Source organism: Sander lucioperca, chromosome 4 (genome assembly GCF_008315115.2).
Source record: "Sander lucioperca isolate FBNREF2018 chromosome 4, SLUC_FBN_1.2, whole genome shotgun sequence".
NCBI classification, from domain to species: Eukaryota; Metazoa; Chordata; class Actinopteri; order Perciformes; family Percidae; genus Sander; species Sander lucioperca.
Genome location: NC_050176.1, coordinates 39,847,291 through 39,863,408, shown reverse-complemented (window position 1 = coordinate 39,863,408; position 16,118 = coordinate 39,847,291).

Here is a 16,118-nt window from a genome sequence, read left to right as displayed (position 1 = left end):
TGTGCGCGGATGTGTTGGTGTGTGTTGGTGTGTGTCTGTGTGTGTGTGTGTCTGAGTGTGTGTGTGTGTGTGTCTGTGTGTGTGTGTGTGTGTGTGTGTGTGTATGTGTCTGTGTGTGTGTTTGTGTGTGTCTGTGTGTGTGTCTGCGTATGTGTGTTGGTGTGTGTCTGTGTGTGTGTGTGTATGTGTCTGTGTGCGTGTGTCTGTGTGTGTGTTTGTGTGTGTGTGTGTCTGTGTGTGTGTGTGTGTGTCTGTGTGTGTGTTTGTGTGTTTTTGTGTTTTTTTGTGTGTGTGTGTGTGTGTGTGTGTGTGTGTGTTTGTGTGTGTGTGTGTGTGTGTCTGTGTGTGTCTGTTTGTGTTTGTTTGTGTGTTTGTGTGTGTGTGTGTGTGTGTGTGTGTGTGTGTGTTTTTGCGAGTGTGTGTGTTTGTGTGTGTGTGTGTGTGTGTGTGTGTGTGTCTGTGTGTGTGTGTCTGTGTCTGTGTGCTGGTGTCTGTGTGTGTGTGTTGGTGTGTGTGTGTGTCTGTGTGCTTGTGTGTGTGTGTGTGTGTGTGTCTGTGTCTGTGTGCGTGTGTCTGTGTGTGTGTTTGTGTCTGTGTGTGTGTGTTTGTGTGTGTGTGTGTGTGTGTGTGTGTCTGTGTCTGAATAGACAGACAGAGAGAAACAAACAAACAGACAGACAGACGGACAGAGACAGACAGAAGTGGAACACTAAAGATATAGACTAATGTTCATATTACTGCCTGTAGTATTCAAGTCAACTGTCTGTGAAAGGGTTATCATGGTAACGTATGAGCAGTGAAAACACCCTTTGAAGTCTGTGATGAGATCTCTTTGATCTTTAATCAGGTTAACGACCGTGTCACCTGCTGAAACTGTCAGCTGTGCCCCACTGGAGCTATTCAAAGACACAGAGCAAGCTCTCAAATAAAGCCTCAGACTGCTAAAACGATAAGGGCTATCGGTGAAATGATGTAATCGTGAGCACCACAAGACCTTTGTGAACGTATTGATGTAAAATTTATGTTGATAAACTTAAAAATGTGGGCATATCAGCGATTTAAGACTTTTAATATGGCAGTGGATGGAGGAAAATGTGGAATTGTTGTCATTTGGAAGCTCATCGAGCCAACAGTATAAGGCTTATCGCAAAAGTGAGCACATTGTCTGAAACTAGACAAAAATACCTACGTTTTGATGTATAAATTGTGTATGACAAGTAGATATTGTGGGCGTGAGAGCAATTTATAGAGAGGGGACAAAGATATTTCTTCTAAGCTGCTGCACTCTAACGATGACATCATCCACTCTGCCAGACGCAATACACAATCACTAGAAACGCAGAATAATCCTGAAATGATCACTAAACTTAAACAGCTTTTTCACAAAAACTGTAAAAGATATCAAACTGAAAAGCCATAGCCTAATACCTGAATATTTTGTGAACATTTTAAAGTTTGTTTGGCGTCTGTAGGTGAAAGTATGAAGGAGCTGAAAATTTTGGGAGCGGAAGAAGATTTGAAGGATTTGAAGCATGCTCTCATTGACTTCAATGTTAAAAAAAAGTCATAAAAAGCTTAATATTTTAAAAAGTATAAATAGTAGAAAAAAAGTTGAAGAAGTCCCATCATTAGCTGAAAGAGCTGAACATTTTAAAAGTTGAATGGTTTTAATAGCTGAACGTATGCAGAAGTTACAGAGAGCCAAAAAACGTACGGAATAAGAATAAATAAAGAACAGGATAACAATAGTGGGAATGCTGCTGAACAGCATTCCCACTAATAATATATAAACAAAATGGCCGACAGGAACAACAATAGTTGGAATGCTGCTGAACAGCATTCCCACTAATAAAGAAAGAACAGGATAACAATAGTTGGAATGCTGCTGAACAGCATTCCCACTAATAACAGAGAATAAAGTAGGACTAACAACACTACTCTGGGGTGTCCCATTCTCTACTATATGTTTGCTTGACAGCTCAGCCCCCACTTTAACCTTCTACGTCATTATCCTTCTCTGATTTAATGGCGGATTGCATACCGCCACCCACTGTACCAGACATGCAACTTCAAGTTATCTAAAGCAGTGATTCCCAACCCCCGGTCCCCGGACCGGTGTCAGTCCGTGGACCCGTTAGTACCAGGCCTTGAAATATTCCCAGAATAATCTTTTCCTGTTTCATTGAAAGACATTTTGGCCCGTTTCATTGCTCACTGTTCCAGTAAAAGAAAGGGTGATTTAGCCTGACAAGCCAGACCCACATCCAGATGTTGGGTCTGGGAACTCACCATTGACAGGGCTCAAAATAAATTTGCTGCCACTAGGGTGTGTCTAGATTTCTAGGCTAAGGGTGATTATTAGGGCTGTCAATCGATTAAAAAATGTAATCTAATTAATTACATACTCTGTGATTAATTAATCGAAATTAATCGCATACATAATTAACGGTGCCTGAACCGTTAACTAGCTAGCGGTAGGCTAACGTTAGCTGCTGTTGAGTATAGTGTTAACTAGCTAGCGGTAGGCTAACGTTAGCTGCTGTTGAGTATAGTGTTAACTAGCTAGCGGTAGGCTAACGTTAGCTGCTGTTGAGTATAGTGTTAACTAGCTAGCGGTAGGCTAACGTTAGCTGCTGTTGAGTATAGTGTTAACTAGCTAGCAGTAGGCTAACGTTAGCTGCTGTTGAGTATAGTGTTAACTAGCTAGCGGTAGGCTAACGTTAGCTGCTGTTGAGTATAGTGTTAACTAGCGTCCCGTGCAGCGGTGTTTGTGTTTCCTGTAACATCTGTTTCAGAGCATCAGAGAGAAGAGCAGACATATCAGTGGCACCAGATTTCGGTAGCCAGGGTTGGCAGGAAGAAGATTTTTACAAGTAAATGTTCCAATTAATGATCCAGGCAGCACATTCTTGTCTCCCTCCTTCATTTTACAGTCCAATGGTGGCTAGAACGGCTCCGGGTCAAACCTCAATATGGAATGGATTAATCTGCGTTATTTTTTTTAACGCTTTATTTTTTCTCAGATTACAGTATTTCACAATTGCTAAAACACTAAACCCCATTCTCTGAACCCAATGCTCAGTGGCCTAAACCGTCGATAAATTTGTCGAATCAGTCACTTTGTAGGTAAAACCTTAAACAAGTTCAGGTAGTTAAGACACTGTTTGCAAATCTCATCCACTCTTTTTGCAAAACTCTAAACACATTCTCACTCACTAAAACACATTTTGCACTGTGTTGCAAAATGGTAAATACATGTGGCAAAAGTTAAACACAACTACAACACAGCTGTCATCGTTTACACACAACAACTCAAAATTGTTCACACTTGTTTCTGATGATGTGATCAAATCAGTTGTCTAGAATATAAGCCAGTTCAGAGTACACAGGTGGCCCAGGTATGTTGAATGTTGATACCACAATGGATGGAAACAATGTGAGAGGCAGAGGAGGAAGAGTTCGTGTAAGAGGTGGTGGACGAGGAGGAAGAGTACAAGGACAACGAAGAGCAAGACCAAGAATAGTAATTTCAGATCAAATTCGGGCAACTGTAATAGACCATGTTCTTGTTCATGGAATGACAATGAGGGAAGCAGGACAAAGACTACAACCCAATTTGACCAGATTCTCTGTGGCCACCATAATCAGGAGTATATGTATTACAGTATTTCACAATTGCTAAAACACTAAACCCCATTCTCTGAACCCAATGCTCAGTGGCCTAAACCCGTTTGTCGAATCAGTCACTTTGTAGGCAAAACCTTACAGTTTTTCTCATTTGCTAAGACACACTAAATGAAACTGGGATCCGCTTTATCTTCATCATCACATTATTAGCACAGCAGAAGTCTTCTCTTGCAAATGTTTTAACACTTTTTCATTTGTTTCACACATGTTTCACACCCTTTGTCAAAACAGTTACCACAGATCTCATTGAAAGACCCCAAACTCTATTGGATTCACTGTGGTGAACAAAAGGAAAACATATATTCACAGCTGATAGAAAGTACTTGCATAATTAGAAAACTCTATGCACCTGTGTGAAACTCATTTGCACAACTCTTCAATCAGCAATCAGTCCTCCTCCATCTATAAAAGATGCCACCTCTGTGTTGCTATTTGCAAGCATGGATCAAAGAGGCCATAGAGTAAGAGGCCATGGCAGAGGGGCCAGAGGAAGAGGAGCCAGAGGAGCCAGAGGAAGAGGAGCCCGTATGCGTGGTGGAGGAGCTGCAGCAGCAAGAGGACAAAATCCAGCTCAAGTTTCAGATGAAATTGGGGCAACAATTATTGACCATGTCATCAATTATGGCTGGTCCTTCAGAGAGGCTGGACAAAGGGTTCAGCCCATTCTGACTCGGAGCACTGTGGCATCTATTGTCAGGCTTTTTGGGAATGAGAACAGGTAATTCACAGTGTTACTGTAATGTGTACCACTGTGTATTTCAGCTTTACTGTATTGCCCTGTTAGCAGAACAAACTGTGTCTACAGTAATGCAGATGTTTTATCAATCCCATTTATGTGACTGTCATACAGTAATGTCAATTTTGACATGCTTTTTGCTTTTACTTTATAGGATCCACACATTACCACACACTGGTGGCAGAGGAAAGATGTTTAGTATTGAACAGGAGTCTGCCATTGTAGATATGGTAGTGGCAAACAATGCAATCAGACTGCGTGAAATCCAGGCAGCAGTAATTGCAGATCAGGGAGCATTTAGAAATATAAACAGTGTGAGTTTGGCAACTATAGATCGAGTCCTTAAACGCCACCATGTCAGAATGAAGCAGCTGTACCGAGTTCCATTTCAAAGAAACTCTGACATTGTAAAGGAGGCACGATTCCAGTATGTGCAGGTACAGATTTTGTTATTGTAATACCTTGTTTACCATAGTTACATGCGACTGGAATACTGTAATTTGCTTTATGACTTTGTTCTTTTTCTTAGAGAATAATGGAGCTTGAAGCTGAAGGGGCACATCACAAATTCATTTTTGTGGATGAAGCCGGCTTCAACCTCTGTAAAGTGAGGAGACGCGGGAGGAACATCATTGGGCAGAGGGCCACTGTCACAGTGCCAGGTCAGAGGGGTGCCAATATCACCATGTGTGCTGCCATCTCCAATGATGGGGTCCTTGGCCACATACCAACCATTGGCCCATACAATACAGAACGCCTCATCACATTTCTTGATTCATTGAAAGAAATACTGATTCCACCCGAAGAGAGAGGGCTGTTGAGGCCTGGCATGACTCGCTTTCCATCACACTCGCCTTGTGAACGAATGGTTTGCAGCACAGCCTCGTATTATGATGCACTTCCTTCCTGCATACTCCCCTTTTCTGAACCCAATCGAGGAGTTCTTCTCTGCTTGGAGGTGGAAGGTGTATGATCACCGGCCATATGAGCAGATTCCCCTCCTGGAGGCAATGAATGCTGGTTGCCTGGCAATAGGTGCAGAGGACTGCCAGGGATGGATGCACCATGCAAGGAGGTATTTCCCTCGGTGCATTGCAAGGGAAAACATTCAATGCGATGTTGATGAGAACCTGTGGCATAATCGTCAAGAATGAATGGACTAAATGTGAAAGATAAAATATCATTTTTTTTTTTTTTTTTTTTTTTAAAAAAGGTATTTCCTCTCCTTATACCCATAAGTTTCCTTTGGTAGCTTTTTTTTTTTCAGTATCCATTTCAGTTTGTAAAGTGTCACATTTCATATTGATGGCTGTATTTTGTTGTCCATTGTGTAATGATTGATTGAAAGAATAAATTAATTTGACCACAAGTTGTGGTGTTTGATGGAAATATTTGCTTATGTTGCATGCTTTTAATGTTTTGTGAGTGTTAGAGCATTTTGCTAACAAAATGAGTCATTTTGGCCATTGAGCTTCAGTTTTATCCTGTGTGTTAACTGTTTTGAAAATGTGATGTCAGAGTGGGCAAATGTGTTTAAGCAATTGAGGAAAAACTGTAAACAAGTTCAGGTAGTTAAGACACTGTTTGCAAATCTCATCCACTCTTTTTGCAAAACTCTAAACACATTCTCACTCACTAAAACACATTTTGCACTGTGTTGCAAAATGGTAAATACATGTGGCAAAAGTTAAACACAACTACAACACAGCTGTCATCGTTTACACACAACTCAAAATTGTTCACACTTGTTTCTGATGCTGTGATCAAATCAGTTGTCTAGAATATAAGCCAGTTCAGAGTACACAGGTGGCCCAGGTATGTTGAATGTTGATACCACAATGGATGGAAACAATGTGAGAGGCAGAGGAGGAAGAGTTCGTGTAAGAGGTGGTGGACGAGGAGGAAGAGTACAAGAAGAACGAAGAGCAAGACCAAGAATAGTAATTTCAGATCAAATTCGGGCAACTGTGATAGACCATGTTCTTGTTCATGGAATGACAATGAGGGAAGCAGGACAAAGACTACAACCCAATTTGACCAGATTCTCTGTGGCCACCATAATCAGGACATTCAGAGAAGAGAACAGGTAAATGTATTGTTTTTCTAATTTGTGCGACTGAAAGTTTACTGTATACATTTGATATAGTACATCAGTTTGTCAATAAAGGGGACTGGGGAAAAAAGAAAAAAAGATTTACAATACATTTTACATATGAATGTGATGTCCATTACTATTGTTTCTGTATGTATACATTTGTAAGAGCATTTTCCCTTTCGTAGAATTGCAAGACTACCAAATGAGGGTGGAAGGACTCCTTTGTTCTCCCAACAGAAGAGGCTCTCATTGTTGATATGGTCCGTCAAAACAATGCCATCCGACTGCGTGAAATACAGCAAAGAGTTGTAGAAGACAATGTAAACTTTGAAGGAATCAACAGTGTCAGCCTTTCTACCATTGCCCGTGTCCTCCATCGCAACAGGGTACGCATGAAGCAAGTGTACAGAGTACCCTTTGAGCGCAATTCAGAAAGGGTCAAAGATCTACGATATCAGTATGTGCAAGTAAGTGTACACATACAGCACCGATGCTTACAGTACAAGTTTCTAGCCTACAGTTATTGTCCTATACTGTTACTGTAACTGCACTATATTGTAGTGTATGTAAATCAGGAGTGCATATACATACACTTTTGCAGAAGTATGTCTTTCTGTAACACTTACTAAACTATTTATTTATCTCTTTTATATATAGAGGGTGTTTGAAATGGATTCCATGGAAAGGCCCCATGAATATATTTTTGTAGATGAAGCAGGGTTCAATCTGGCGAAGAGGAGAAGGAGAGGCTGGAACATAATTGGCCAACATGCCATTGTGGAAGTCCCTGGCCAGCGTGGTGGCAATGTCACCCTATGTGCAGCCATAAGCAATGGGGGGGTTCTCCACCGTCATGCAACCCTGGGGCCATATAACACTGACCATCTTCTTACATTTCTGGGTGGTCTTCGGGATGTTTTGTTTGAACGTGAGCAGCAGGATCATCAGCAGGCAGTGCATCCTGTCTACGTTGTGGTTTGGGACAATGTCAGCTTTCACCGTGGTGTCCGAATACGTGAGTGGTTCAACATCAACCAGCGATTCGTGAATGTTTGCCTTCCACCATACAGCCCTTTCCTCAACCCAATAGAAGAGTTCTTCTCTATGTGGCGATGGAAGGTCTATGACCGTAACCCATATAGAAGGGTAAATCTTTTACAGGCAATGGAATTGGCCTGTGGTGACATAGATGTGGATTGTTGTCAAGGCTGGATCCGGCACACGAGAGGGTTCTTCCCCCGTTGCCTAGGAAGGGACAACATTGCATGTGATGTGGACGAAGTCCTCTGGCCGGACCCAGCACAAAGACGGGATGCTGAGGCAGAATGAGTCTCTCATTGACTTTGATTTTGCAATTGCACAATATTTTGTGTAATACGCTTTTCATTTAGAGTTGTCTTTGTTCTTTGGGCTTACTTTATTTTCATGTTGAAAATACAGAAATTCAATACTGTATTACTTGCAGTACTTACAGTATGCAATATATTTGCTGTACTGAGTTGTGAATTATTTACTTTTATTTATGGCAAAATTATTTTCTATATGCAATAAACATTTTTTTCTCTGTAACTACATGCCCTGGACGCTGTGTTCTCAATTTTTTGATGTAGTGTCTAATGAATGCTGAGCGTTTATATATTGACTGGCTGTGTTTATGTTTTGAAAGCATTGTTTGATTTTGAGCACAGATCAAATAGTTTTGAGGCAAGTGTTTGATTTTGCCAGAAGAGTCAGGGGTTTTGTGAATGTAGTTTAAAGACTGGGTTTTGTGTTTAAAGTTTTGAGAATATGGGTGAAGGTTTCAAGAAATGTGTCTTAGCAATTGTGAAATACTGTAATCGAAATTAACGCGTTATTTTGACAGCCCTAATATATATATATATATACTGTAATATTCTTGTTTTCATGTTGTTGCTGATACCCATCAGTTTTGTTCATATTGTTACATTATGTTGAGATGATTGTTGCTTTAATACGAATGTTAACCTGATGCTCTATAGTCTCATCCTACTGGACAACTGGATGTAAATGTGTAACATGTTTCCCTATTTATGTGCTTTAGCAATACTGTATGTCAATATGGTCATGCTAATAAAGCCTCTTTGCATTTGAATTTGAATTTGAGAGAGAGAGAGAGAGAGAGAGAGAAGAGAGACAGAGAGAGAGAAGAGAGACAGACAGCGAGAGAGAGAGAGACAGACAGAGCGAGAGAGAGAGAGAGAGAGAGAGAGAGAGAGACAGAGAGAGAGAAGAGATAGAGAGAGAGAGAGAGAGAGAGAGAGAGAGAGAGAGAGAAAGAGAGAGAGCTCATAGACGAAAGAGAGAGGGAGCGTGCAATGGGCTGAAGTGTATGATACAGAAGGATTAGAGAGGATAAGGGCCAATGTGTTATTTGAGTTATAAGTTTAAAGTCAGATTAAATTAGTCCAAACTTTACTCTCAGAATGTTGACTTTATTCTCAGGCCACAACAGAATGTCACCAGCAGAAACACTGGTACAATTACAGATGTTCCTCTCATTCTTAACAAACTATACAGCTGTGTAAATAATAAAAAATGTAGTTCAGGACAATGTAGTGACAGACATTGAGCAGTTCTATTCAAACCAAGCAGCATCCTCCGGGGCTGGAAAACAAAGTTTATCGATCTTTTTGGATTAGCTGGGTGCAGGTGTCATCAGCCACTGCCATAGATGTATTATACTATATGGATAACAGATCCCAAAATGGCGCCTATTCAGTTCAACGGAGTTGCTCGCCGGGCACATACGCCCAAAAAAGTTGCTATGCTTCCGGGTTTACTTGAGATATGCGGCCAACTGAATATGCTCAGTAGTGTTTGTCTCGCTCGACCCATAGACTTTACATTGTGGTGACGTCACAGGTTTGAAAATAGCTTTTCCCGGCTAGAGGGAAGTTTTTTACAAATATAAAACGTCCTTGGATTAAAAACTCAGAATAGAAAGAGTCATAATCAACATTGTTTGCAGTTTGAGGTGTCCTGTTAACGGTTTTACAGACGTCTCTTTTACAATGGTGGCCTATGGGGACTACCTTTCTGGGTCGCAGAGGGATTTTCCGTTGCAATACCGCGAAATTGGCTGCAAGGTTGAGCGCACTTCCTGGGAGCCTGGGCACTGCCAGATGGTGAGGGTAGGAGCCGCCCACTTTGAGCTTCATTTCTTTAGAAACCTATGGGTGATGTCACAGAGACTACGTCCATATTTCATACAGTCCATGATTCAAATAGACAGCTTGGAAATGATAACTGGATTTACTGGGGAGTGTTTGCCTGTTGTATTACTGCAGAGCAGAGTTGGTAACAGAGAAGAACCTTTTGTTTATTGTGTAAAAGAAATTGATACATACTACTACATGATATAATGAAAAAATAACCACCTGAAACTGGGATGATAAATGACTCTTTAATTTGGAAACGTTCCTAAGACAGATACTTTTCACACACATTTGGGTTAAATGTGTACTTGGCTGAAATAGACTGTCCTGTGTTATTTTGCATCCTTCACACAACCACATTCCTCACACAAAACGAAGGAAACCTTTGATCACAGTCGTAACTGATCCAACCATCTGCAATGACAGAAAGAGATAGAGCAGTTGCAAAAACTGAACATGACCAATACAGAAAAGTATCAGGGTTTTTGTAAAAATGGCAAAAGCCATACTGTGTGGGTAGAAAAAAGAAAATATATATAATACATAGAAATACTTTTACAAGCTGGTAGTGGATCATACAAAACAAGTCTTTATTGTCTCTATACCATAAACCATAAACCAACCACCATAGGCGCCGATTTATGTTTTCCTCCGTGGGTGCTCACAGGCGCACGCTGTTTAAAAAAAAACTAGTCCAAAAATATTTGCATTTCCAGTGTTTCCTCTAGAATCTTTTTCAGCGGTGGCGGGGAGGGGGGGGGGGTGTTGGACGGAGTATGGGCTTATCTGCTAATGTTAGCTTCCGACCGTTACCTTGAAACCATCCAGAAAATAGACGGTACCGTAGGGTGATTTAACGTCACCGCTCATTTTACACACAGTTTAACAACAAAACAAAACGCTGCGTGAACATTACTAGCTACATTTTTTATGTTTGTTTTGAGCGGTATGCACTCCCACTAACCTGGAAAATGGTTTTAAATCAGTAACGTTACTACAGCGTGTCGGAGGAATACACAGTCTCCTGCAGCGGTGAGTCAGAGGCAGAGGGGCAGTCACAGCAGTGTGGCTAACGTTAGCTTCTTGTCTCATCTGGGGTCTGATAAACAGTAAATTCATCAACTTCAGTGTCCACAATGCTATTTTCCAATAAACTGTAGCTGTCATATTTCACGGGCGTGAGTGCGGATTTCATGTCGTGGATTTCGTCGCTGTTTATCACTTATTGAGTGAAGTAGCTAGTACTCGCCCTGTTGTTTATTTGGTTGCCATAACTTGGCGAGTGATGACGTCCTGTCACTGTTCCAGTTGCTCTGCTCACCCTAGGGGGAGAGAGAGCGGATGACAGTTGCTTGAGATCAGTAGAGCAGACGGTGCTACGAGTTTATGACTTTTCATAAACAGCTGAAGGAGCGGTGGTGCGCGGTGTACATAGCGGAAACCCTGTTGTGTGTCTGCCCTATTTCTGATACCGTGGCGCTGGAAATTTTACTGTGGCGGACCGCTACTATGCTATCGAACGCTCATACACACACTGTATAGTGGGGGATGGAGCGGGGTCATTCGATTTCATCCGAGAGACGCTGTGATTTGTGGATAGGATATGGAGCAGGGGACTGACAGTGACATAACCAATCACACTATGACAGACACTCCACTTAGCACCAACTGCAATGTTTATTTTTAAAATGAATGTAGCCTACTGGCAGTCTGGCACACGTGGGTGCTCAGTGGGTGCTCGGTATTCTCCGTGGGTGCTCGAGCCCCGGAACACCCACGGTATTGGCGCCTATGCCAACCACCACATTTGTAGCATCTAAGAGAGAGACAGTGAAACATTATCCTTTAATACAAGGTTTTGTTGGATTGATCTGATTTCTCATAATACTAAAAGGAATTATTTGACATTTTTGGAAATACGCCTATTGGTTTTCTTGCTGAGAGTTTGATAAGATGATTAGTACCACTCTCATGTCTGGGCCTTCATTACAGGGTTTAAAGGAACACGCCGACTTATTGGGACTTTGTCTTCTTCACTGTATCCCCCAGAGTTAGATAAGTCCATACATACCCTTCTCATCTCTGTCTTTAAGGGCAACGGGACACCCAGTTTTATCTTGAAAAGCCCCCTTACAATAAAAACTAAAATGCATTAAAACTCAGACACACCACCGCCCCCTGCTACGCCTAGCTTTACATCTGATGGTCATCCAGAATCCTTAGAACCATAGAGACAGAGCGCATCGCGTCATACTCTGAAAACCATGTCCACTGGAGGGGAAAACAATCAGGGCCACAACATGCAACCAAGGGCTAACAACACTAACAAAGAGCCTGTAGCTAGTGAAACACAAACAGGAATTTGGAATCTGGAATATCATCATGTTTTAAGATGGGTTTTCCAGACTGAGGTAATGACATTTAATAAGTGAGGATGTTTTTGTCTGGTCTCTCTGTGTTTCTGTCTTTGTGTGGACCCTTTTATGATCACACTAGTCTTGTATTGATACACAAATACATTTTGGGATAAGAGAAAAAAACACTCTGGGTTGTTTGCATTTCTTTAAACCAATCACAATCGTCTTGGGCGGTGCTAAGCTCCGGACGGAGCAACGGTGCCTCTGCTAAATAGTCTCAGGAAGGAACTTGTTTAGGTGGAACATTTGCACCCCACAAAAGAAAACGCCACATAAAATATTAAATTAACTTACTGTAACTGTTCACACAATACAGTAACGTGAGCTATTTAAATTAGCTGGATACATGGTTTAACGTAATTTGCTCTTACCAGTGTATTGCGTGTGTATTTTGTCTTTAGCAATCCCCGCTGTAATGAGCGACGACTGACCACCAGCATAGCATAACCAGAACGCAAAATTGTTTTTTGCAGGGTGGTAGGGGAAGACTCTGATCAAAGTAGAACTGTTGCCGCTGTTTGAGCTGTTCCATCTTGTGGAGTACATGGTCCTTATTTCTGTCCATTACTCTGGGTACTTGAGTCAGCAGCTTGCATCCCATGAGAAGCTCTGACGGTGATTTTCCACATGCCAGAGGTGCTGCCCTGTATGCTAGTAATGCCAGATATTGGTCCCCCCCATTCTCTTGTGCCTGGCTGAGGAGGTTTTTTATAATCTGCACGCCTTTTTCTGCTTTACCATTCGCAATGTGGAAAGTGTGGGCCAACAGTCACATGTGTTAATTCATAGTCTCTGGCAAACTGAGCAAACTCTTGGCTGGCATATTGGGGTCCATTGTCAGACACTGCAGTCTGTGGGATGTCATGCCATGAAAATATGGACCTCATATGCTTGATTACTGCTGTGGCTGTGAGGCTTGTGAGAAGAGAAAGTTTTTCTGGAAAGTTTGAGTAATAGTCTCTGACAAGCAGGTATTACTTTCTTTGAAAATGAAACAAATCTGTCCCTATTTTCTCCCAGGCTGCTGTGGGAGCTGACTAATCATGGGATCCCTATGTTGTCTATGCTGATGTGCAACATACAATGTACAGTTTCCGATCATGTCTGTTATGTTGCGATTTATGCCTGGCCAATACATAGGACACATCTGCTTGGGACACTCACCCCCCACAAGCCCTATGACTTTTTACAACTGTCTATCCACTGCTGTTTCAACCACATCTTTTGCTCTGTGAGGTGACATTGCCTTGTCCTTTGGGGACACCGATTTTTCACAGAAAACACTTTTTTGGTCTAAAGGACAAAAAAACAGACAAACAAAAAACTACAGACTGGAACCAGATTCAGTTGATAGTATAATAATGTGACTGTTCATATAATTTATTCACTCAAAAAAGTGGATTAAGTACAGTGTACCATTTTGGATTGAATTATAAAAAGCACCCAGGCTTCCCTTTTGTATAATGTTTCAGTTATGCTACAATGTTGAATAATATGTTTGCAGTACGTTCAACTGATTTTGGTTTTTAAAAGTCAATACTAATACCAAAGTGAAGAATAAAATGTTAATATGAAGTATATTAAATCTATGTGCTCTATAAACTGTTGATTTACAGAGAACATTTAACATTACGTAAACTGTAAATCACCAGTAGGCTACAACACAGAAAATCCTAATGCTTAGTCAACTCACCGCCAGGTAGAATCCACCCAGCCAGGCTGGAGAGAATCCATTAGCAGTGGTCTGCTGATAGAGGAAGAAATACTCCTCAGGGCTGTGGACGGAGACCAGGCTGGCCTCGAGACCAGCACAGTAAGCCTGGTGGAGAGGAAGAAGACACACAAGGATGAAGCATGGAATAGAGCAGGAAATGGACAAAAAGACGGGAAACCAATGCCAAGGAAAGGGTAGTAACAACAAATAGGGACAGAAGTGGCATATGAAGGCAAGGATGAATGAAGGAGAGTGAGAGATGCGAAAGGAGAAGGAAAGCAAGTGATTGTGGGAGGAAAAGAGAAACGGAGGGATAGTTAACTTGTTTTGACTGTGTGTCTGTTGTATAAGACTTGAAGGCTCTCTTTTTAACTGTGTGATGACTTCAAAACAAAAGGCAACTTCTGGGTCTGAAAAGTGAAGCCAATCTGCATTCTATCTGGTTGTTTTAATCTTCTTCAATAAAAGATGTTTATTTTCTCGGGTTCAATGGGGGCATTGAACCTGAGTGGACAATGTTCAAAGTTTCCATTGCTGAAGCTGCGGCGGGGAGCTGTGGTCTTAGGGTCTTAGGTGCCTCAAGGGGCGGTAACCCACGAACACCGTGGTGGACACCGGTGGTCAGGGAAGCCGTCCGACTGAAGAAGGAGTCTTTCCGGGATATGTTATCCCAGAGGACTCCGGAGGCAGTTGCAAGGTACCGAAGGGCCCGAAGGGCTGCAGCCTCTGCCGTGAAAGAGGCAAAGCAGCGGGTATGGGAGAAGCTGCGGGAGTATGGGGTGAGGGGGTCCCTTCTCAGGGCCATCCAATCTCTGTACGACCAAAGCGAGAGCTGTGTCCGGGTTCTCGGCAGTAAGTCGGACTCGTTTCAGGTGAGAGTTGGCCTCTGCCAGGGCTGCGCTTTGTCACCAATCCTGTTTGTAGTATTTATGGACAGGATATCGAGGCGTAGTCGGGGTGGAGAGGGGTTGCAGTTTGGTGAGCTGGGGATCTCATCGCTGCTTTTTGCAGATGATGTGGTCCTGATGGCATCGTCGGCCTGTGACCTTCAGCACTCACTGGATCGGTTCGCAGCCGAGTGTGAAGCGGCTGGGATGAGGATCAGCACCTCTAAATCTGAGGCCATGGTTCTCAGCAGGAAACCGATGGAGTGCCTTCTCCAGGTAGGGAATGAGTCTTTACCCCAAGTGAAGGAGTTCAAGTACCTTGGGGTATTGTTCGCAAGTGAGGGGACAATGGAGCGGGAGATTGGTCAGAGAATCGGCGCAGCGGGTGCGGTATTACATTCAATTTATCGCACCGTTGTGACGAAAAGAGAGCTGAGCCAGAAGGCAAAGCTCTCAATCTACCGGTCAGTTTTCGTTCCTACCCTCACCTATGGTCATGAAGACTGGGTCATGACCGAAAGAACGAGATCCAGGGTACAAGCGGCCGAAATGGGTTTCCTCAGGAGGGTGGCTGGCGTCTCCCTTAGAGATAGGGTGAGAAGCTCAGTCATCCGTGAGGAGCTCGGAGTAGAGCCGCTGCTCCTTCGCGTCGAAAGGAGCCAGTTGAGGTGGTTCGGGCATCTGGTAAGGATGCCCCCTGGGCGCCTCCCTAGGGAGGTGTTCCAGGCACGTCCAGCTGGGAGGAGGCCTCGGGAAGACCCAGGACTAGGTGGAGGGATTATATCTCCAACCTGGCCTGGGAACGCCTCGGGATCCCCCAGTCGGAGCTGGTTAATGTGGCTCGGGAAAGGGAAGTTTGGGGTCCCCTGCTGGAGCTGCTACCCCCGCGACCCGTTACCGGATAAGCGGAAGAAGATTGATGGATATTTTCTAAATTATGATCCCATTTATTTTAAATAGACGATAAAACGGGATGCTTTAGGGGCGTGGCCGGTGCCGTCTTCAAAATTCTTAAAATTCATTATATTAAACTACATTAAATATGTTACACACAAATTGATAAATAATTAAAACATGTAAACAAATTCATAAGTTAAAAATTACATTTAATAAAATGATGGTCAGGCCAGAATCGGGTGTGCCTGTTAGAGTTTTGTCTTGGCCCAGAACGCAGAGATATCACACAGACACAGTAATAGTCTTAAAAGGTTTATTTGAGCAACAGGTACTCAAGGAGACAGACGATGGTTCCTAAACCGGGAAGCTCCAGACTGGTCCGGGCAGTTTCGGAGCACGAGAGGAGACCGGCTGAGGCGAGATCACTGGTGGGTTCCTGAAGTGAAGACGGAGGCTGGCAGGTGAGACTGGAGCATGCAGACGCCGTGGAGATTGCAGCAGGACTGAGC